The 25,840-nt window shown below is 38.9% G+C and overlaps 1 protein-coding gene and 1 long non-coding RNA gene across 2 annotated transcripts in view; one reads left to right on the top strand and one right to left on the bottom strand.

The window, feature by feature from the left end:
- LOC134674013 (uncharacterized) overlaps positions 1-25,840 on the top strand; it is a 176,741-nt gene that overhangs the window by 11,719 nt on the left and 139,182 nt on the right. The gene's annotated exons all lie outside the window — the stretch shown is intronic.
- The window catches only part of LOC134673995 (sodium-dependent neutral amino acid transporter B(0)AT3), a 69,459-nt gene that overhangs the window by 38,190 nt on the left and 5,429 nt on the right, over positions 1-25,840 (bottom strand). The gene's annotated exons all lie outside the window — the stretch shown is intronic.

The raw sequence follows: 25,840 nt of genomic DNA, 5'->3' as shown, positions 1-25,840 counted from the left end.
CGTCCCATACAACCATTTCCAGTCGCCGTTACGACGCGGTGTAGACACATCTTGTGTCGACACCGTCTGTTTCGGTCACAATTCCAGTCGCAGAGTCGTCGCCGTGTCGACACAGTTACCAGAAATGGGGAAGGGTCGACACATGACACAAAGTGACATAAAGTGTGGTCGCCGTGTGCACACATTGTTTCGGGTTTGCGACTACTTTATGCCAAAATCATTCGTTCATTCGTTCATTTTGTTCCTGTCAAATGGAAACTGTCAGATGGAAAAATGCTTAAATAAAAATAAGTGACATTAATACGCCATCTCTAAAACGGATTACAAGACGTAATTATATATTGTTTGCATTTATATTACAATAGGACTTAAATTATTATGGGGAATTAAACTGCTCGAGTGATTTGATAAACTAAGTGTAATATAATCAACGCGCCACCACATTGTTTTAGTTTAGCCGGAAATGAAATTGTTTACTTCTCAGTGCTTGTGTTCATAAATATATTATTTGATGCATTTTTAGTACTTCGATGCGTATACTATACTTAAATAACAGAAATAACGCTTTACATACTACGAAACTTGTTAATTATGATGTATAAATATGGTTTAAGGCTGAGAAATATTGCAGTCACAAAGTAGTCGCAAATGTTTCGACTTTGTGTCGACTCTGTGTAGACACATGACACGCGCTGTCAAAAGTAATAACAAAGTTACTGGATTTGCAAAATGGCTCCTTGTGTTCATTTGTTTTCAGATATTCTCAAAGTGTAAAAATGACGTGGTCAGAGATGGGACTTAATAGATTAACTGTTTATTCGACTAATTAATGGAATGAAAAAAGTTAATCCTCAAATTTTAATCACGATTAGTTTAGTCGACCTGACATAGATTGAAATTGAATTAATCTGAACATTAATCGAATAAATTATCGATTAAATCTCGGTTGGAAGTTGACAGGGGGCCATTTTTGTACGTAAAAATAATAGAAATGTCTTGCATGCAGATGGTAGCCAAACACTTTGTCATAAAAGTCGAGATGGGTGTCGATTTATAGGTTTTAGGGAGTGCCGATTTCGAAAATGATGACCATTTTGGAATCCAAAATGGCGGCCATGCACTGTGTCATAAAAGTCGTCATGGATGTCGTTTTATACGTTTTAGGGGGCCCCAATTTTGAAAATGATGACCATTTTGGAATCCAAAATGGCGGCCATGCACTATGCCATAAAAGTCGTCAGGGGTGTCGTTTTATAGGTTTTAGGAGGCGCAGATTTGAAAAATGATGACCATTTTGGATTCCAAGATGGCGGCCATGCATTATGTCATAAAAGTCGTCATGGATGTCGTTTTATAGGTTTTAGGGGGCGCAGATTTCGAAAACGATGACCAATTTGGATTCCAAGATGGCGGCCATGCACTATGTCATAAAAGTCGTCATGGATGTCGTTTTATAGGTTTTAGGGGGCGCAGATTTCGAAAACGATGACCAATTTGGATTCCAAGATGGCGGCCATGCACTATGTCATAAAAGTCGTCATGGATGTCGTTTTATAGGTTTTAGGGGGCCCCGATTTAGAAAATGATGACCATTTTGAAAAATGGCGGCCATGCACTGTCATAAAAGTTGTCATGGGTGTCGTTTTATAGGTTTTGGGGGGCGCAGATTTAGAAAATGATGACCATTTTGGATTCCAAAATGGTGGCCATGCACTATGTTATAAAAGTCGTCATGGGTGTCGTTTTATAGGTTTTAGGGGGCGCAGATTTCGAAAACGATGACCATTTTGGATTCCAAGATGGCGGCCATGCACTATGTCATAAAAGTCGTCATGGATGTCGTTTTGTAGGTTTTAGGGAACGCAGATTTCGAAAATGATGGCCATTTTGGAATCCAAAATGGCGGCCATGCACTATGTCATAAAAGTCGTCATGGGTGTCGTTTTATAGGTTTTAGGGGGCGCAGATTTCGAAAACGATGACTATTTTGGATTCCAAGATGGCGGCCATGCACTATGTCATTAAAGTCGTCATGGCTGTCGTTGTATAGGTTTTAGGGAGCGCAGATTTCGAAAATAATAACTATTTTGGAATCGAAGATGGCGGCCATGCACTATGTTAAAAGTCGACATGGATGTCGTTTTGTTGGTCATGGTCATCATTTTCGAAATCTGCTCTTCCTAACACCTACAAATCAACATCTATGACGGCTTATATGACAAAGTGCACGGCAGACATCTTGGAATCCAGAATGGTCATCATTTTCGAATTCTGCACTCCCTAAAACCTATAAAACGATATCCATGACGACTTTTATGACAAAGTGCACGGCACACATCTTGGATTCCAAACTGGTCATCATTTTCGAAATCGGCACTTCCTAAAACCTATAAAACGATATTCATGACGACTTTTATGACAAAATACGTAGCGGCCATCTTGGATTATAAAATGATCATCGTTTTCGAATTCTGCACTCCCTAAAACCTATAAATCGACATCCGTGACGACGCAAGTTATCTTTATTTTCAGATCTAACAAATTGCTACAGAATACAAAGGACAAAAAAAGAAGCGAGGAGGTAATGAAACAAGCAAAAATACAGATGATTCCTCGACGCAATTGGATGCTTCTTAAATTGTGTCCAGATTTTTTTGTCATAAAAGTTTTTATTTTTCACGTATTACTCTCACAAGTTCCGTGACATTTCGACCTTGTAATTTTTTAAGTAAATGTTTTTGTTTATCTGTGAGGATCTCACTATAGTTCGTTTTTTTTAGCATTAGAAAGAACTTGCAAGAAGGTAAACGATCTTGACATGTCTTTTAATTGAAAAACGCTTTTTAAAAATCAATAACTATTACTTATGAAAGCAGACGAATATAAATGATCGTACTAGATTCATAATTGTTACATATTTGCCGTAACTTATTTTTAAAATTTGTTTTTCAATTAAAAGACACGTCAAGATTGTTTACCTAATTTCTAATGCTAAAAAAACGAAGTATAGAATAATATAATCAAGGTATGTTTATATTTGATAATTGAAATAGTAACGAAAAAAAAATTATATTTGTGTCTTATATTCCTGCCGAAGACTTTTATTTTTCCTTTTCCTTCTACACAAGTTTGGTCAAGTAATAAGAATTTAGGGCTCTCAATTTTATTTTGACTTCTACAACAGTAAAGCTACGAGGCCATGTTTGGTATCGTTTTCGTATAAATTCGCAGTACCAAATTTAGTTATGGTATCACATTGACACCATTCCAAAGTAAAAACATATAAACTTACTTTCTTTTAAACTCCTCTTCACGCTTAAACTGCTGAACAGTTTTAATTTAAATTTAGTACACATATATTTTGAGTCCCGAGACAGGACATAATAAGTTATCTAAAATCATCCTTCAAAGGTGTGAAATGAGGTGTAGGGGGGAATTCAGAATTGACTTCTTGAAGTTAATACTGTTTAAGTTTAGGTTTGAAGTCATGTTTTTTTATCATTTTTAACTAAATCAAAGATGTAGACCATCCCAAATTTAATATAAATCGGCTCAGCGGTTATTGATTTCCCGTACAAATTTCCACGCCACTTTTCACACCTTCAAAAGATGATTTTGGTTATAAGATCTATCCTATGTCCTGTTCCGGGACGCAAACTATTTCTATACCAAATTTCAACGAAATCGGTTCAGCGGTTAAGCGTCAAGAGGAGTTTAAAAAAAACCGACCAAGTGCGAGTCGGACTTGCGTATTAAGGGTTCCGTACATTAAGTCCGACTCGCGCTTGACTGCACATTTCTAATAGGTTTTCCTGTCATCTATAGGTAAAGAACTATTTTGTGTATTCAGACAGACAGACATACAGACGCACGAGTGATCCTATAAGGATTCCGTTTTTTGCTTTTGAGGTACGGAACCCTAAAAAGTTTTTTTTAATTTTGTGGAATGGTTTCAATGTGACCTTAAATGGATTCAGCAACCCAGATTTATACGAAAACGATACCATACACGGCCTAGCACCTTCACTGATGTAGATATATCAAGATAAAATTGAGAGCCCTAAATAAACGTTCAAGAGCGGATATCTCAAAAACTATTCAACATATCGAAAAAATTGACTGAATAAACTTGTAACAAATTAAATTAACTTTCATTTTGTATAAGTGGCCATGTCGCTAAGATGCATAGTTTCCGAGATATAATCGAAAAACCGGAAAATGGGACATTCAAAGCCCCCTCTCTTCCCCCCGCTCAAGGGCTACGGCCGGGAACTTTTGATTTGTTCACCTCCTAACTTGTCCACACCAAGTTACAGAGTCAAAAATTGTGTTCCGAGCATTTCCGTCTACAACTTTTTTGAGCATTCGTTGGCTGACCTAAGTAGCTTATTGCATTTCTTTAAAAACTTTTCTGTAAAAGGTTGACGGGTGTTGGGTGTTTATATGGTTTTGGTCGATTATTATCATTTGCATCGCCCATGATGACTTACTAGAATTACTTACGAGCACACGAGACACTAATAGTAGTTTGACAAACCTTGGTTTTCAAGAGGTATTTTATATTGACATTTGCTGTCATAAATTTGCTGTCAGATTTAGTCGCAAACCGCACGCAAAGTGCACACAAATGTGTCGACACCTTGTTACGGAAAAGTGTACACACGGCGACGACACTTTGTTTCGAAACAATTCTAGACACATTGTGTGGACTCTGTTACGACACATCTGACATTTAGTTACCACTTTGATGATTCTGCGACTGGAATGGTTATATGGGGTATCTGACCGATGACGACTACACGTGATACAAGTGGCAAGTAAACTTTGGTAGATTGTAGTGTAGGTAGTTAGGTCTTAAATTATGATATATTTGTGTATAAGGCATTTACTTGAAATTTATCATTCAAGGAGTAACTTATAGTAACCTTTTTTTTTTTTTAAATAACAATTATACTGTGCAGCGTGCACAGTATTCTTGTGATACACAATCAACAATAATTATTTAAGCTTTCTCGTGTTACGTAGCATTCAATAGGGTATTACATAGGTACTATAAGTATTTAAATAAACTATTTTACACCATGCATAAAATACACAGATTAGAGTTATTGTTAAACACAAGTTCTATTTTATAAATTGGATAGAAATATAACAATACACTCTTTTTGTTTGGGCAGTCGTGTAAAAAGTAGGTGAGTTGACCGTGACGTCACGATCTAATGTTTCATATAAATTCCATGTTAGCAAATCGTTTTGACAGTTCTAAAAAGGTAACTGATTTGTAGTAGTAGTAGTAGTAGTAGGAAAATACCCTATTATAACTGTACAGCAATATAATATGACAACCTAGGGCATTTAAATTAATGACAATATTTAATTTTATTATTGTTGATGGATATCAATCTTTTATTGCGATTGTCAATCTAGCTATTTAGCGATGGCGACTCATGTAACAGGTTACAGCATTTAACTCTGGTTGCATTGTTGTGCAATTGTGCATATTGGTTTTCAGCTAAGGATTCCAGCGTTGATCTCGCGTCGTGGGATATATGCATCAACCACGGTGCAGCCCTTGTTAGTTGCGGCGACGGTCCCCTGAAGTTTAGAGCTGAGATAACCAGTAAGCAAATCGTAATGGATTTGTTACGAGTTGGTAAATCGGGCTCGTTGAGATGGTATATATTTGACTGCAGGTCAAAGATGCTGTTTGAAGCTATTTGGAACACATAACTTCGTTATATGTATGTATAATAATGTGAATGTAAAACCGGTTAAAGGGTTATATCTCTTTCCATATATTGTTTACTCGTCATACAGCACTGTTGGTGTACTTAACAGGATTTTAGGCTGCATTAACACCAGTTAAATTGCTTCAACGTAACTAAAATCTCCTTTGTATTTCACATACGTAAAGTCACATCATCACTATTAAAGTGGAGGCAACATAAAGGTCTGGATGCAGACTATGACAAGTACATTACATTGGCATCAACACTGTTACAGTGGAGCACGGTTATATATCTTTGACTCATTTTATAACGGTCAAAGCATCTGCAGAACAAACATACCGAAGAGCGTAAAGACCGAAGAACGAAGTGACTGAAGAATGAAGTGATCGAAGAGCGAAGCGACTGAAGAGTGTATCATCAGAAGAGTAAAGCGACCGAAGAGCGTAGTATCCGAAGAGCGAAGCGACCGAAGAGCGTAGCATCCGAAGAGCGGAGAGACCGAAGAGCGTAGCATCCGAAGAGCGAACCGGCTGAAGAGCAAAGCGACCGATAAACCAAATGACCGAAGCAATCGAAGAGCGAGTCAGCCATTATTATGTAGTTTTTGATATTATGCAATTATCATCATAAATCTTCAACACAGTAAATGTGGAGTAAGGATAACCTCGTTACTATTAATGAGGAGCAAATTCAACCTCGACGCTGTGAAAGCGGAGCTCTCGACACAATGACTGTGGAGTAAAAATAGCCTCATCACTATTAAAGTGGGGCAAACTTACCCTCAACGCTGTTAAAGCGGAGTTCTCGACACAATTAATGTGGAGTAAAGATAGCCTCGTCACTATGAAAGTGGGGCAAATTTAGCCTCAACGCTGTTAAAGCGGAGCCCTCGACACAATTGATGTGGAGTAATGATGGCCTCTTCACTATTAAAGTGGGGCAAATTTACCCTCAACGCTGTTAAAGCGGAGTTCTCGACACAATTAATGTGGAGTTAAGATAGCCTCTTCACTATTAAAGTGGGGCAAATATAACCTCAACGCTGTGAAGGCGGAGCTCTCGACACAATGAATATGGAAAATTTTGCCTCGACTTCTCGTTTGTAACTAAATATTTATCCTATATGAATTTTAATGTGCAATATCATAAACTCTCCTTTTGTCATTGACTTTTATTTGGTAACACGGTTTATACCGAGTACTTACCTACCTGTTTGATGATCATCTCGTTGCATAGTATACCTAAGTTTCTAAATACTCACTCTACGTAAACTACCAAATTCTGAATCCCAGTTGTCATTAGGAGGTTTACTTATATTTCCGATACGATTTACGCATGAGTTTACGATCCTCGACGCTATTGTACTAGCGGAGTATTATTATTTGACGTAGTCCATAATATTACACAAATCAAGTCCCAATACTTTGACCATGATTTATTTCATTCTAAAATTACATTGAGTTGATAATATGCGAGTGTATAAAAAGAAATTGATGTTAGCACATTCATGAGGTTTACTTACTCGTACAAAGATATACTGTTCACACTTGGTACGCCTCCGTTATACAGTACTGTTGTAGAAAGTAACTGGCTATGTGATGTTAAGCATATAGCATTGGTACTTAATAGTGTCAATCAGTAATGTCTATTTATCACAAAGCAGGAGATCTGATGAGCAAAAGGAGGCGACCACACCGACTGGACCCAAGACTCGACGATACCGCGATGTGCGATTAAAACCAGTACCTAATCCGTTTTAATCCTTACGATACATTCACTATGTCGGTATCGGAGCACGCATAGCGCGTGCTCGTCGTATACATCGGTCACTGGCAACAGTCGGTCAAACTATTCTTCAAGTATCTTGTAGGTCGTGTATTTAATGAAATTTTTTATATACCTACATATAAAATGTAGGTATCTGTATACCTACAGGTATGAGGATACCTCCTCATAACATGCTAATTAAACTTATTGGTTAAGTAAAGAATAAGTCTATTTGCACAAAGACACATTTGCTACCGTGCATAGGCACTTAAATATTACCAATCGGCAAGGATTAATATTGTTACCTATCTTTTTTATTACACAGTAGGGTAGATCTATAATTTTTATTCAATTCGGATATAGTTTGTATACCTAGTACCTACTAGTATACAGTATATAAAATCTGTAGGCGAAAGCATGTCAATATAATATAATAATATGGTGTTCGCATTCGTAAACAATTTACTGAGCGAACATTGCATAGTATGAATGTAACATTAAACAACTGTACCGCTATTCGGAACCTAATAATAATATTGAGAGTGGCAACACCGTTGTCGGTCGTATTGTCCTATTCTAGCATATACGTCCCTCTCTCTCCCACACTCCCACCACACAGCAGTTTGCTTTTTGGCGGTTGTCGCAAAAACAAATTTCCAACTCATTGGCTTGCTGTTTTTCCATCTGGAAGGTCGTGAAGCTAAACTGCTGGTGAGTTTTTGAATTGTACCCCAGTTTAGCTGACTATATTGAAAAACAGTTTCTAACGGCTTTTGCCGTTCGAAATAAATATTTAAATTTAGTGTCCGTTAAACTATCTAGCAAATAAAAACGATCCGGAATAGTAATGTGTAAGTTTTCAAAGGCTGCCTGCGCGCACCGTGGCTATGCTAATGAAAATACTAAAACACATAATGTTAGAAAACACATCGAGCTGGTAAAGCGTGCACTTGTCACCATTAGAATTTAATTAATATTATACCTACATTAAGTCTCTTCTGAGTCTTATTACTTATTACTTTAAATCTTTGTGTGTCTATAATAACGGTTGAAATTAGGTATAACACTTAACTAAATGGTGATGTGTGGAGGCATACCCTTCAGTTTTCAAGTGATTTGTGTTTTCGAATACGAAAGGATCGGATAGTTAATACGTGTTACGTAGAACCTACGTATTAAGGTAGAAGCTTATAGACGTGTAGGGTTTATCTGTCCAAGTATCTATCAGCAACTTGTCGGTTTATCCCGTTCCGGGTTAAATATAATATTGCAAAATAATTTTTTTGGTAATATACTTGCTGATAAATAACGTGTACCCGCTTAGGAGTCGACGAAGCCCCGCTTCGCGGGGCTTCTATTTCCGCTCTGAGGGACACAAGGTAACGAACAAACCTACATCGCAAGCATTGCATTTATTTTTGTGGAAAGTGAGTACTTCGGCAGTACGTAAACTTAAGTCTGACTAGATAAAGAGAGAGATTAGCATGGCTCTGCGCAAGAATGACATGGAAATCCTTAAGTTTTTCACTCCTTATCTACCAATTTATATCTCTCCAACTAGATCTTTGATTTAAAAAAAAAAAAAAAAAAAAGATGGTTAAAATGTAGGTAGATAGGTATCTCTTTAAAAAAAAAAAATAACAGGTACTAACAGCTTAAAAGAACTTGCATGTAGTTGCTATATATGCTTGTATTATTTTGGATTTGAATAACTTGATTATTCATTCTATATGTAACTATAGGTACATACAAGACGGTCAATCTTTAAGCCTACCTACCTACCTACATAAATAGTACCTACACTTGTAAACGTTTTAAATAAAATCGGGAGCCTGTGACTTGAAAGGGCATTAACGATATGGGAATGTTTAGATTGATTCATTGACGAAGACGCATGGTTTGCTTCATAATTTCAAATTATATTCGCTAACTGTAGAGTTAAAGTTTAGTTATGGCAAATCTCGTCACCGTGAATGACACTTTCTAAAAGTGCCTATTAAAGTAAATCCTTTCCCCTTGTCGAGCGAAGAACTCTCAACTAAGGGAATATTACCCATAAACTTCATTTGAATGATATTCTTAAGCTATGTCTGTTATGGTTCCACCTGCGTAAGGTGTGCCTAAGAGAATCTTTTATTCAGGCACAAACTAACGTCAAGTTATTTGTGATGAAACCAATATGTTGTGTACCTATTTAAGCCTGCGCAAGGCTGCCATGTTTCTACCTGCGTAAGGTGTGCCAAAGAATCTTTGATTCATTCACAAACTGATATCAAGTTATTGATGATGATATTACAACCTATAAATATAAGCCTGCGCAAGGCATGTCAGAAATTAAATGATATGGTCATAACACAGGCGAGCATTCATAATATAAAAAAAAAAAAGAGCGAGTAGGCCACAATCATAAAAATATAACAAAGATGAATATGTAAATACCTCCTTTTGGACAAAGGACAAGTGAAAAGGGTTCTAACAAAATAATGTTCTGGGTAAAAATCAGTCGAAATAGGCTTCGTTATTCGAGGTTTAATTTTTGTTTACCAATCTATTTTAAGGGTCCCGGACACCCTATTGGCTAAACCCAAAATTGGACTAATTAACATTTCTAAAATTTTAATATAATAGGTATAAAATAACCTAAGATACCAGGCCTATCTCGACTCATTTTTATTTTAAAGATGAAAAAATCTTTGCACCCTAATATAAAATTGTGGTCTGGAGACGCTAAGCCACCTAAATTCGACCATAAGCCCAGGCAGAATATTGATATTTAGAATAAGGTGTGGTCAATCCTCCAAGGTCCAGATAATCTGTGGACTCTAATTAAATCAGGCTCACTTAAGCTCACGACACAACATAGCTTACGGTTCAATTCTGAAATAAGCTATGTTTAATATCACTCATGGTGTGAAAACAAACAGCCTGCTCAAGGTGTACAAAGGGTTCCGTTTAGCGGCCCTATGAATATCTAAAAACCTTTGAAGTCTATGCCTGCTATGACAGACTCGAAATTAATATAAATTATATTTGCCTCGAGAGCACTAGTCTTTCAGTTAACATTTTTACGAGTACCTACCTATGTAGGTACACGACATAACCAAGGTTACCTATTTAATTATTATATCCCTGACTGGCATGGTATAGGAAAATTGTCATGTGCTGCACAAGTATGTTGGAAATAAAAATATACAAAACTGACCAAACTGGGCGTTTATGAATGCTTTATTTTACACCCTTATGTCTGCCTTGTGAACCTTGAGGATTCGAATCACCTTGATCGTAAGTGCTCCTATGCACAGATTAAGTTTATTTTAAACTACCCATGCACTAATCTCAAGGGCACGTGCTTCTATGCACGGACCAAATATTGTTATCACTTAATTCACTTATCATTATTCGTCATAGTTTGATACTATACGTTTAACAAATGTACCCACCGTAGAATGTAATGTACCCAGTCATAAGGTTTTTAATAAACAGTGACTTAATGGTTTGCACGAACGATTCTAGTATAACTTCTGGGCGGTCACGTCTAGGGCATGACCCTCTAGTTCTCAATTTATACAAAATTATAGCATTGCGATACTGTTTGCTTTGCACAATGTGAAACAGCAGCAAGCCTTGCGAAAAGGCGAAGCTATTTTGAAAGGCGAGTACTTTTCAAAAATACATTGTAATATATATAAATATGTTTTTGTCGTGGAACAAGTACACCCAAACAAATGCAGTCATTTATTATAATATGTTAGCAAAACTCTGCAAAAGAGTTATATAGTCTGTCTGTACAGTGTAACTTGAAGGCATCAATGCACATGAATCTCTTGAAACATGGTGGATCAATTAATTTACACCCCGTCTGTGTCTTGCTCCTATTACCAAATCCACAAGTTAAGGACCTCAACCTATATATAGGTACCCTTCTTGCTCGAGACCTGTAAAAAATGTACACAATAATTTCATGCAGTCAAGTGTCGGAAAACTAGGTCCACACACTTAGCGATATCGTGAATATATATCCAAGAACTCTGTATATTGCCTCCCAGGAGGCGGGATGTTATTAGACTAACCTATAGTAGGTAGTAGGCCAGAGATATAGTATACAAAAGTACACTGGCCCAAATTAAGTAATATTATATTTCAGAATATAAAATAATTTACAATCTTGCTATTATTGAAATATAAACAAGTAACAATTATCCTTAGTTCATAAGGAGGATAAGTATACCTAAATATCTAATAGATTCGACAAAGTGTTGATTCTAGCATTGGATAAAATAGCTCCCTCTTAAAGGGCCTCTGCGCTGTTGGCTTTGGGGCCACAGGCGCCCGGCAAATGGTAATAGGGAACCCCCTGGTTTCCCACAGCAAATAATGTAAAATCACGAAATAAGCACATAAATTTGTATTTCGGTTAAAAGCACCTATGCGATGAGCTAGGGTTTCGAATTAAGTATCTGATTCCTTATAATTTACACACTGAATAGAGAAAACTGAATATTCAGAATTAAGCAATGTCTATGAATAGTTTACAGAAAATTAGCCACTTTAGCGGTCAGAACCAATAAAGTTTTAAGGCTTATGTCTACCAGTAGGCACCAGATAAAGTAAACCACTAAGAAACTACTCTTACTACATATATACAAATTTTTGAGTAAAATTAAGGTTATGATAGCTAAACATGAATTTAATTAGAATGACTCTGCAAATATTATTGATAAAGTTCTGTAGCAATTCTACACAAGAACACCACAAAGCGTCATAACTAGTGCCACAGCGCAGTGAACACATGAGTGTTGTGGCTTAAGCTCTCATAGTAACCTTCACACTTTTAAGCAAGGTTTATTTATGTACACTGACTTACGTTCTCGTTAGTAAAGCGTTTAAAAGGGTTAAATGCATTTTATAGCTATAACTATAACCTATAACCAAGTATATGGCTTACAGTCATTAAATAAATTTAGTGATTCCCTATGACATTTCAATAAGTACCTAATTTTATTAACTCTGTTTGTGGTGATAGTGATATAACGAATAATTAAAATATTCGTCTACTTAATCCCGAGGGATTCTGGAAATAAGAAATGTCCTGTCCTTGTTATATTCCTGCAACTGCTTACTTTACTATTATAGATAATTATTATCAAATTTGATAATAATTGCGACTTATAAATAAAAACTACTCTAGTACTTTATTATTTTTATCTTTTCATACTTGAATTACATTACTCCTTATAACAGATGTGTATGCTCCTTGAAGAGTAGACTGACTTATCACATCTTCTTTTACCTAGTTTTCACATACATTTAAGTAATTAAGTATAGCACCCTTGTGGTGACTCACTTATTCTTTTTGAACATTTATAAGTGAGGCCTGGTCTACCGGGAAATGTGGGTGGTAAGAATGGATCAACTGAAATCGCGGAGCTGTTTAAAGACCATTTCAGGGTCAAATCTATGCTGGAAACGCGACGTAGAACTGATGTGGTGCGTGATGCGGAGGTCGTCGGGGAGGGGATTACCGTTTCGGCTAAAGATATTTTTATATTGATAAATAAAATGCAAAGAGGTAAGTCCCCAGGTCATGACGGCCTAAGCATTGAGCACTTTAAAAATGCAGGTATGCACTTGCCGCGTGTACTTGCAATGCTATACAGTTTGTGTTTGAGCCATTCTTATTTACCTGCAGCTTTGATGAGGACGATTGTTGTGCCTGTTACCAAAAACAGAACTGGAGACCTCTCTGATAAAGACAACTATCGGCCCATCTCGCTTGCAACAACCGCTGCAAAAATACTCGACGGTCTGCTGGACACAGTTCTTAATAAGTACCTGAAAATACAGGATGCGCAGTTCGGTTTTCGAGCTGGGCTATCCACCGAAAGTGCTATTCTGTGTCTAAAGCACACGGTCGGGTATTATACGGAAAGGAAGACTCCAGTTTTTGCCTGTTTCCTCGATTTGTCAAAAGCATTTGATCGCGTCAATTATGACATTTTGTGGCAAAAGCTAAAGGAGACAGGCACACCGGTGGTATACACAAATATACTGAGATACTGGTACCAAAATCAACTGAACCAGGTGAGATGGGCGGATAGTATGTCTACAGAGTATAAGCTTGAGTGTGGTGTGAGGCAAGGAGGGCTTACGTCTCCTAAGCTTTTTAACCTCTATGTAAATAAACTGATAGACGAACTGAGTAGCACATATACAGGCTGCTATATACATGGTGTTTGTGCCAATAATCTTAGTTATGCAGACGATATGGTGCTGCTCAGTCCGTCTATCAGTGCCCTTAGGAAACTGCTTGCGGTTTGTGAGACGTATGCGGAGACACATGGATTGCAGTACAACCCAAAGAAAAGTCAGGTGCTAATGTTCAAGGCTGGTAGTTACACGCCAAGCTCTGTACCCCCGGTTGTACTGCATGGAACCACACTGTCTGTTGTGGATAAAGTGAAATATCTAGGGCATATCATAACGCAAGACCTTAATGATGACCTAGATATAGAGCGGGAGCGCAGGGCATTGGCTGTAAGGTCTAACATGCTCGCCCGCAGGTTTGCTCGATGCTCAAGAGAGGTAAAAATTGTGCTTTTTAAAGCTTTCAATCAATCATTTTACTCGAGCAGCCTGTGGGTGAAGTATACGAAAAAAGCCTTAAATGCCCTGCGCGTGCAATATAATAATGCACTCAGAATGTTGTTGGGGCTGCCCACATGGTGTAGCGCATCGCGCATGTTCGCCGAGGCCCATACAGACGATTTCCATGCGGTTATGCGAAAGAGAATCGTCTCGATGATGGGTCGGCTTAGGAGCAGTACCAACAGCATTCTGGATGTCATTGCAGAAAGGCCTGAGAATCCTATACTGGCGCATTGGATTCGCCAAGTTATAGGCTTTCTTAAATTTAGAAAATAGATTAGGTTATAGTTTAATGTATGTACATATACTAGGTGTAAAAATTAACATTAGTTCCTAAGTTATACTAACAAATATGGATGCAAATCTGAAATAAATATTTTCAATTCAATAAGTACATTAAGTACGTATATAAAATGTTAAGTTAGTATCATAATATAATGGAATATCAAATTGTATGCTTTACTAAATACCTCTCTCCTCACAGGTGTTAAAATAAAGGGTGTACTGCATAATTAATTAAACACTCATAATATAATAATATTACATATACATAATAAGTACATGTATAATCACATTGGCTTGGCGTCTTCCCACCACCAGGCGATAACAAACACGTCTCAATATTATTATTAGGTTCCGAATAGCGGTACAGTTGTTTAATGACAGCGTTTTACACAAAAATAAAACGCTAATTAAATAACTTACCCTATTCGGAACCTAAAGTTTTAATCCTGCCTGGTGTAAATATGTATAATTTTGAGACAATGAGTTGGAAATTTGTTTTTGCGACAACCGCCAAAAAGCAAACTGCTGTGTGGTGGGAGTGTGGGAGAGAGAGGGACGTATATGCTAGAATAGGACAATACGACCGACAACGGTGTTGCCACTCTCAATATTATTATTAGGTTCCGAATAGGGTAAGTTATTTAATTAGCGTTTTATTTTTGTGTAAAACGCTGTCATATTTTATTCAAAACATGAAATGTTAGTAATATGGTACATATTACTATAATCTTTGGATTTTGTATTAGTCATAATATATAACTGGGTTAAAGATCATTTTGTCATTTATCTATTTATAGCTCCGTACTTATTTCATCCGTAATTATTTTATTCTAAAAAGGAGGTAGTTGTAACAAGTGATTTCGTACGGAAGCAAAGATTACTTACTTAGTTGATTTATTACGTAATGAGTTTATAACGCTAAATGAAAATACGATTTCAAATTAAAGATTACTAGCCATCTAAAGTATTGCAAACGAGACTAGACTTGCCGTGCCGAAAAACCATTCATTTGTTGCTCGGCCACGGCGGCCGGCGGTACAAGTAATGTTTTGATTCTATAATTATCATTCAGCGCTTAATAGACATATTAAAATTACTCACCCTAACTTCATCAATCGACACACACACAGACATTTTTAGAGGAACACTATTTTGGCGAAAATACGTGTGATTCGGACTAACACAAAAACATGTAATGACGGGTATCTGAGCAGCGGGGTTAGAGTGGGATGGCGAGGGACGATGGCGTAGTGAGGTAGGGGAACAGCGCGAAATTGTTTTTTAAATATTATATCTCTAAAATGTGTGACAAGGACGGCATGATTCCATGTACTGCTGCTTGTAAATTATATTTGTTGTCTTGGATTTGGATAGGAAGTATAATGTTTTATAAGCCGGTTTATATTCCCACTGTTAACATGGCAATTGCCTCAAATGAAAAGGTATGGCTATGTACAGTCACCACACGGGATTGTTATGCCATTTAGGTGATTTAGGGTCCTTGCTAAGTTGGAAATTCTATAGCGTTAGTACTGAACAACCAATTTAGCCAAGACCCAAAATGGATCAACAATCGCGGAGCGTGATGGTACATGGTTTGGTTACTATAATTAAAAATCTAAATTCGTAAGACAAGTAGGTCATAAACCAAGCTAACTTAGCACGACTTGAACAAAACAAAATTGTATATTATATTTTCATCAACCATGAACTTCGAGCAACACGGAAGGGAGGCGGCATTCGCACTATTTCCCCTCTGCCGAGGTACAAGATTAGCGCGTCAATTTAATCTAGCGCGGGTAATAAAACTAGTTGCACTTGGATTTTTCACTAGACCGAGTCCAGACGCGCACGTGAACACTGCTGCACAAAAATGCATGTTTGCTCGGTTTTTTGTTATAAAAAGAGGTCGGGGACATCAAATTTACAAAAAGAAAGTGTTACATTTCACATGTAATATTTTTTTTACATATCATACGTTAAATTACATTTAAATACAATTATTATATTTTAGTCTCAAGTAATTGTTGGATTTATCGATTTTGCTCGCTCAGTACAAATTGCGGATCGGTCGAGCGACAAATCCGACTTCTCATCTCTCAGAAATCAGAATACAATGACATATATACTTCAACGAAAATGTGTTAGTGTGCGTGTTGTGACACTAGTCACTCGTCCGTACACAAAAAGAGATCGAGGTCTGCAAGATTTGTCTTTGACGTGTGTCATTTTCTATGTATTTGTGTCGTCATTACAGATTGGATTTTGTATGTAAGTGTGTGAGAAATGCGACTGTGTGCACCTTCCCCCCGCGAAAAATGGCAGAAAGATTTGTACGGCGAGATATCGCTTGGGCCCCTCCCTTCCGACATGTCGGAAGCCGGTGTTGCTCGAAGACCATGAACAACCGCCGCAGAAACAGTTCGCAGACGGGCGGACGATTACACTGTTGGAAAGTGTCTTTGTAAACGAATAGAATCTTGTTTATAGGTTACTGCATAAACGCACGTAGAACAATTTTAAAATATTTGAATAAATATACAGCTTTTGTTCGCGTGCGTGATGCCGTCACATTCGTTTAGACCCTTCTGCTGAATAGCCTAAATTTGTATCAGTGCCTATTTCCTCGACAATATACTTCTTCATATAGATCATCATAGTATCCTAGAAATAGTTATGACCATGTATTAAGAGTATAAGTGTTTTGGCATATTTAGAGCTGTAAACTTATACTTGTATTTATTTAAAGAATAAAGAATAGTATTCATAGTTTCCTTTACGCCCAGATTCAACATAAACCACCGATAAAACTAGTATCTCCACGAGGCGTAAAACTACCAAGCGATAGTTACAACACTCTCTCCCCTCAGAACAGGAACCGTGTCAAGGCCGCGAGCCCCCTCACCTAGAGGGGTGAAGGGGGAGGGAAGATTTAACGTTCTATAGGGTCCATGCGACCGGGGAGTTATTGAGAATAATGTGTTAAGTTAGGGCCCCGTAGGTAGACGCGTATTTTAAGTATTTGGCGCCCCGGGCCAGTTAGATTTGCCGCCACATTAAGTGACGATAATGTATATCATATAAGAAAAAAACCCTGTTTTGCCGCCCCGGGTAGCAATGCACGCACGAGAACTTTCCAAAGTTGCGAAACTTTCCACATGAGAAATTCTCGGTAACTTCCGGTCAGAAAAATGTATGACGGCCCGGCCAAACGGTCAGACTTAGGTGGGCGGTGGTGAATATTTATCTAAACCAAGGTGGTTCAAACGCTCCTCGACGTCGTCCTCCTAAAGCAAGTCGGAGCACTTACTTGCGCTTAACGCGGTTTTTAAACGTCTAGTGGAGAATGGTTTAAAACTAAAGAAAAGTAAATGTGTCTTTTTAGCGGATGAAGTTTCATATTTAGGTTATATCGTTTCTAAAAATGGAATTAAGGCGGATAAAACTAAAATAGAGGCTATTTTGAAAATTCAACGACCGGGAAATGTAAACGAGTTACGGTCCTTTTTGGGAATGGTCAATTTCTTTGCAAAGTTCGTAAGGAATTTTAGTTACCTGCTAGTTCCGTTAAATAATTTGCTACGCAAGGGGGTCGAGTGGATTTGGGATGCCGATTGTGAGCGTTCATTTTCAGAAGTCAAAACGGCTCTGACTAGCACAGATGTCCTAGCTCACTACGATCCTAAAAAGGTTCTGATTGTGACCTGTGACGCTAGCGCTCGCGGCGTGGGCGGCGTGCTAGCGCAGCCTGGCCCGATCGGGGAGCGCCCCGTGGCATTTGCGTCACGCTCACTCACACCTGGTGAAAAAAATTACTCGCAAATCCACCGGGAAGCTTTATCGATTATCTACTGCATGAAAAAATTCCATCAGTACCTATATGGCAGGAAATTTGTCTTACGCACTGACCACAAGCCGCTTGTTTCCATTTTTGGGCCTAACGCCGGGATCCCGACAATGACAGCAAGCAGGATGCAGCGCTGGGCAGTAATTTTGTCAGCATATGACTATGAGATTGAGTACATCAAAACGAACGAAAACTGTGCTGACGGGCTGTCAAGGTTACCACCCGGTGCAGACGCTCAAGCTAGCGCGGCTGAAGTAGTTCCAGAACAAACGTATCTACACTTTGTGCAAGATGCGCTCTTATTAGACTACAGTCAGCTAAAGTGGCTTACAGCAGAAGACAACATGTTGCAAAGGTTGCTGTCCTTTATCCGCGATGGTTGGCCAGAGACGTGTGAGGTCCTCGCGATGAAGCCATACTTTAACCGGCAATCTGAATTATATGAGGAGTTAGGTTGTGTAATGTGGGGCCATAGATTAGTCGTGCCTGAAGGCTGTCATAAACAAATTTTAGATCTTATTCACGAGCCACATATGCGTGTAGTAAAGTCGAAAGCTCTAGCGCGGAGTTACGTATGGTGGCCTGGAATAGATGAAGCTTTAGAACGTACGTGCCTTGCTTGCACAGTGTGCGCTGTGCACGCGGATGACCCTCCCCGCGCTACACCATGCCCCTGGGGGTGCCCTGCGCAAGCTTGGTCTAGGCTTCATTTAGATTTCATGGGCCCTATAGCGGGGAAAACGTATTTAGTAGCCGTAGATGCGACGTCCAAGTGGTTAGAGATATTTCCGGTCCCCAGTACGGCAGCCAAGTTCACTGTTAATAAACTTAGCGAGCTTTTCAGTAGGTTCGGGAACCCTAGACAAGTCGTAACTGATAACGGCCCTCCGTTTACGAGCAACGAGTTTGATAATTTTATCAAAAACGAGCGTATTGAGCACGTATTTACACCACCTTACCATCCTGCGTCTAATGGGGCCGCGGAAAATGCAGTAAAGACCTTAAAGAGGGTAATTAAAAAGGCTTTGACGGAATCCAAGGATGTTGACATGGCTTTACATACCTTCCTAAAACATTATAGGAATACTAACCATGCTAGTACTGGTGAATCTCCTGCTGCGGTTTTGCAGAAAAGACACCTTCGTACGAAGCTGGATGCTCTTAAGCCCGACTTAAACTCGGGAGTCCTAAATAATTCGCCTAATAGTGAGAGGTCAGGAGGTAGGACCTTTTCGGTAGGTCAAGATATTTGGTTCCGCCAATACCTTAAGGGGGAGAAGTGGCTACCGGGTAAGATAAGTAGCTCTAATGGACCAAGCGACTATACGGTATCCGATATTACGACCGGCAAGCACATTCACAGGGACGTCTACCAGCTGAGGAGGCGTGTAGGGACTCAATCCGTAAACCGCCCAGATACCGAGTGTTTCGCGTCGACGAGTAGGTCGCTAGCTATGCCCTTGCCTGACAGTACTCGCACGGGGTCGGATCAGTCCGAAATTCCCTCTACGTCTACGCCAACTGATGGAACAGTCCCGCTTAGCCCGGCACCAGCCGCGTACGCCACACCGACGGCAATCACACCATCGCCCGCTGTGCCGTCGCCGTCAACTTCATCCGGTGTCGCCACATCGGCCAACGAGCCGCAGACCTATTCCGTGTCTGACACCCCCGTACCGCCCGAACCTCGCCCAGTTCGTAAATGTCGACTTGATAAGGTTGTTCGTTATAAGGAGTAGTTAGTTTACTTTATTGTTAGGTATCTATTTTGTTGTAGTATCTGTTAGCTTGGCTATATGGATCTATGTTGATCTATGATCTATGTTGGAGGAACTGTAGTGTATGCGACCTCCGGCCGCCGAGCTGTTTGGAATGGTTACGTCGTTTTGAATGATATGTCATGTCAGTCAATAAATGGTAATGTCCTGGATGCATCTCGTTTACATTTATATCCCTGGGGGCCGATTTTTGAAATTCGACCGCTCGATTTCGTCACTCGAAAATCGGTGGAAAACGGCGAAATACTAATTTTTGAAATACGAGCGATCGAAATTTGGAATCTAGTGGTATTTACCACTCGATTTCAATTTTATTAGTAGAATTTAAACGCCTAGTAGTGGAGATATCATTTAACGAAATACACGAAATCGAGTGGTCGAATTTCAAAAATCGGCCCCCTGCAATATCCTATACACTACAGGCGGTGCTCGACCAAATGTCATAGAAAGACCCTGGCAGTTTTTGACGCCGCTTTTTTTTTCAATATGGCCGACTTTTTTTTTTTACTTTTTAATTTTGTCCTAGCGCGCTGAAATTTTGGTCACGGAATCTCGGGGTCCCCTAGATACCTATGAAAACATTTTTTTTGGAAAAATGCTACAATTGCGGGAAAACTGGCCACTTTTATTTTGTATGGCAACTTTTAAACGGTGCGTGATAGGTGGGAGGTGCTCGACCAAATGTCATAGAGGGCCCCGAGACAAAACAAACTGCATTAAAAATAATCAAAATGGCCGACCTTTTTTCTTAATTTTTTCAAGTTGGTCCGAGCGCGCTGAGATTTGGCATGGCGGGAGATAGAGGCCTCTAGATTCTAATAAAACAAAAAAAAATTTTTGGAAATAATTGTCGAAAGTCGAAATGTTCTCTGATATACAATGAGAATTTAAGCAACTTATTGGTAAATTTATCACATCAACAAAATAGCTAACTGTAATAGACAATAATATATGCATAATAACTTTTAGTTTAAAGTTATGCCTATTTAAACTTTATTTCAAGTATATTCTCTTGTTTAAACAATAATTTCCATGTTGCAGGAATGTTCTGAGAACATTCTCGAGAACGTTTCCGCTTTTTGGGAATGTTCTGCAATTTGTACATTGCTAGCCCCGGGCCATGGCCGCCTTGACCCTAGGTTAGTCTTGTTAAAAACTAGTCTTGAAGACTTTTAAACCTTAAAGACTTGCAAACCTTGAAGGTTCAAGCTTTGAAGACTCAAGCGTTAAAGGTTTGAGCTCAGAAACGGTGCAAAAGTAGGGCCTAGGCACAGAATAAATAACAGTACTAGGTGCAGAAGACTCACTCTCTAACAAAACGCGTCTGTTACGATCAGCACAGATATGGCCGCTAAGTGACGACAGCGCCACGCGCGGCTTATGGCTTTCCCCGAAATTGGGGTGGAACGGATGTACTTTTCGCTACCTGTAGTAAAGCGACAAAATCGCGGAGTGAGCCACGCCTGGCCTAGGTAAATACGCCCCCCATAGGTTCGCGTTCTCTTACTGTCACTGAGCGTAAGTATGAGCGATGATGTGCGGGCTCGGGACCGCGGATAACATGTTTTTGAATTTTAATTTATTGTAAATTTTAACAAAAAAGGTATCGACGAGATACGACAAAAATAAAATTGCGCATTTTAGAAGCAACTTTCGTATTTTTTAAGCTTTTGTGCATAAATTGTTACAAATTTTTAAAGTGCATTTAGAACTAAGTATGTTCGTCTTTCTTCTAATATCTGGGAGAACATTAACAAATTCAAAAATTCGCGTTTTTCCAGAGAAAAGACCTAGCTAGATCGATTTTTCGCCCCCGAAAATCCCCGTATAGTAAATTTCATCGAAATCGTTAGAGCCGTTTCCAAGATCCACGAAAAATATATATAAATAACAAGAACACATCAATCTCTACATCTATAGTTCGTTTTTTTAGCATTAGAAATAAGGTAAACAATCTTGATGTGTCTTTTCATTGAAAAACATGTTTTAAAAATAAGTTGTGGCAAATATGTAACAATTATAAATCTAATACGATCATTTATATTCTTCTGCTTTCATAAGTAATAGTTTTTGATTTTTAAAAGGCGTTTTTAATTAAAAGACATGTCAAGATCGCTTACCTTCTTGCAAGTTCTTTCTAATGCTAAAAAAACGAACTATACGGCACCTTAAGTTCACAATGGCTAACGTCCATTTTCTCTGTTGTGTATGTGTCTGCCTACGTTCATTCAACCCTCATACACCACCGGTATCCAGTCCAATCTAGCTTAATACGGAATAGTTGATGCTGTTAGAGCTAATCCAATTTGTTATGGCAGCCTCGCATATCGTCAGCTAAAGCTCACTCAGTGGCTCAGTCCGCGATTTCGTTGCTTTGCTACAGGTAGCTAAAAGTACATCTGTTCCACACCAATTTTGGTGGATAGCCATAAGCCGCGCGTGGCGCTTTCGCCACCTAGCGGCCATATCTGTCCTGATCGTAACCGACGCGTTTTGTTAGAGAGTGAGTCTTCTGTACCTAGTACTATTATTTATTCTGTGGCTAAAGTCGCAAACCTCTATTCAAACCATTTCAAGGATGGGATGTGCTACCTTAGCCAACAATGCCGAAAGTGGCAAAGCTCATAACTCCTCACGAGTCCCGTCTCTGTCTCTATCTACCTGACTTTTAAATGTTATTCCAAAAATATTATTATTATTTATTCATATAAACAATTACAACGTTACAATAAATGCGCCAAACTGGAGTAACCAGTTTGTTGGCGCGCCGCACTCAACTCTTACTTAAATTAAGGTAAATGTTTACAATCGTGACTAATATACTATTGTTAGTAAATAACTTTTAAGAAAAAAAAAACCGACTTCTATGGGGCCCGGTGAAAGATTATGGTAGATGGTGCACTATGTAGAAAAGGAGGTAAAACGAGTACTTTCTAGTAGCATTTCGTTTCCGTAAGGGTCGTAGTTCTAGCCTAACCTAACCCACTTCTCTGATAGCAGTTCGGTTCTGTGAGGATCGCAGTTCGAACCTAATCAAACCCACTTTTCTAGTAGCATTTCGTTTCTGAAAGACTCGCAGTTCTAACCAAACCTAACCCACTTTTGTTCGGTTCTGTGAGGATCGCAGTTCAAACCTAACCTAACCCACTTAACGGCGCATGCGGTGCGGTGTACGGGAGTTTGAGCGGGAGGGGTTTGGCATCATCATACCCACATTTTATGGTAGGTAATCATAGTGGTTTATTTAGTTTAGATATCATAGTGGTTTTCCGGGTCAAGGTCCGGGTCTCTGAGTCAGAGTCCGGGTCCGAGTCCCGGTCCGAGTCCGGGTCCGAGTCCGGGTCCGAGTCCGGGTCCGAGTCCGGGTCCGAGTCCGGGTCCGAGTCCGGGTCCGAGTCCGGGTCCGAGTCCGGGTCCGAGTCCGGATCCGAGTCCGGGTCCGAGTCCGGGTCCGAGTCCGAGTCCGAGTCCGGGTCCGAACCGGATCCGGGTATGAGTCCGGGTCCCAGTCCAAGTCAAAACCGAAATTCGAAATCACCAAACATGTACTATGCGTCGTTGAAGAGTTCTGTTCTGATCATCATCAGCAGTTCCACTTCATCAAATGCGACAGTTTTTAATGTAAATGCTTGATTTTATGATGAAAATACAAAAAATTCTATACGTATGCCTTTAAGATTTGAGGAGTTATCTCGATTCCTTATGGATCCCAACATCAGAACTCGAGCTTGACAGAAATGTGGCTTAAAAACTAAACTTGCTTAAACAAACATAACGAAGAGGACAAATCGCCAAACGTGAACTATGCGTCGTTGAAGAGTTCCGTTCTGATCATCATCAGCAGTTCCACTTCATCAAATGCGACAGTTTTTAATGAAAATGCTTGATTTTCTGATGAAAATACAAAAATCTCTATACGCATGCCTTTAAAATTTGAGGAGTTCCCTCGATTTCTCATGGATCCCATCATCAGAACTCGAGCTTGACATAAATGTGGCTTAAAAACTAAACTTGCTTAACAAACATAACGAAGAGGACAAATCGCCAAACGTGAACTATGCGTCGTTGAAGAGTTCCGTTCTGATCATCATCAGCAGTTCCACTTCATCAAATGCGACAGTTTTTAATGAAAATGCTTGATTTTCTGATGTAAATACAAAAATCTCTATACGCATGCCTTTAAGATTTGAAGAGTTCCCTCGATTCCTCATGGATCCCATCATCAGAACTCGAGCTTGACAAAAATGTGGCTTAAAAACTTAACTTGCTTAACAAACATAACGAACTGGACAAATCGCCAAACGTGAACTATGCGTCGTTGAAGAGTTCCGTTCTGATCATCATCAGCAGTTCCACTTCATCATATGTCACTTTTTTGGATGTATATGCTTGATTTGTTGATAAAAACCCAAAAATCACTATATGTATGCCTTTAAGATTTAAGGAGTTCCCTCGATTCCTCATGAATCCCATCATCAGAACTGGGTTTTGACAAAAACGGGACCAATCTGTATGCATAAACATTCAATCAAAAAAAGAATTTTCAAAATCGGTCCAGTAATGACGGAGATATGGAGTAACAAACATAAAAAATAAAAAAAATAAAAAAAATAAAAATAAAAAAAAACATACAACCGAATTGATAACCTCCTCCTTTGGGATTTGGAAGTCGGTTAAAAAGAAGCATGCATTTATTTAGCTATTTATATTGTTATTGAAATTTTAACATGTACATGTTTGTGGTTTCATTTTAGAATTTTTTGAACTTATTACTTTTTAGGTAAGTATGTTTCCAACATCTCCAGTTTTAACTTTCTTTTAAACGCTATTCTCATTTATATCTGTCGGCGGCCGATCGTAAGATCGGGCATATCGTGAAATTCCTAGGCATATCGTGAAACGTGAAAATCTTTGATTCGTTCCCTGAGTCGACGGATCCCCTATTTCTGGGCAGTTTGCCCTTCGGGCATCTGAAGCAACGCAACCTAACGAACTTATCCTACTTATATATTGGTTTAATGTGACTATCGTCAAAACATTACACAGGAACATTACGATCTGCCTGATCTTACGATCGGCCGCCGAGATATCGATAGAAATGGATAAGCTATGATATTTGACAGCGCAATCGATCGATGACCCAGATACCTGAATGAAATAGGAGAGGCGCTCTGAATGGAATGAATGATAAGAGCGCCCTATGAGAGCAGAGCGGCTACCGCGAAAACCGAAATTCGTAAATTGCGGGGATCTTTCTCTTTTACTCCAACGAAGGCGTAATTAGAGTGACAGAGAAAAATCCCCGCAATTTGCGAACTTCGATTTTCGCGGTTATAGCCCAGGTGCGGTATTTGACTGTTTGGATAACTCATGACATTGAGGTCAATTTAATCTGTAGATAACAATGTTCCAAAAAGAAATTTCAATAATTGCAAAGTTCCCGTGAAATGTTTTTCGGTTCCTATTCTTTTCTACACGTTTATTGCCAAACCATCTTACAGTTAGTTTCGGTTTCTATGATATGATCAGAGTTGCGATTGAGACAATTTCATGTTATGGCTTTTCTATACTAATTCAATGAATTCAAAGAGTGATTCCGTAATACATATTCGTTAATAATAAATAATATTAATAATATAAGTTGAGTTAGGACCTGTGTGGCTCACTCCGCGATTTCTTCGCGTCGCTACAAGTACCTACATTTTTCATAATCACATCTAGAGAGGAAAAACGGGACTACGTTTGTATGGAAAAGCGATCGTCCACTATCCTCTTAAGTTGATGTTAAG

Source organism: Cydia fagiglandana, chromosome 19, assembly GCF_963556715.1.
Source record: "Cydia fagiglandana chromosome 19, ilCydFagi1.1, whole genome shotgun sequence".
Classification (NCBI taxonomy): Eukaryota; Metazoa; Arthropoda; class Insecta; order Lepidoptera; family Tortricidae; genus Cydia; species Cydia fagiglandana.
Note: the sequence above shows the minus strand (reverse complement) of the source record. Positions and strands in the feature narration are given on the sequence as shown.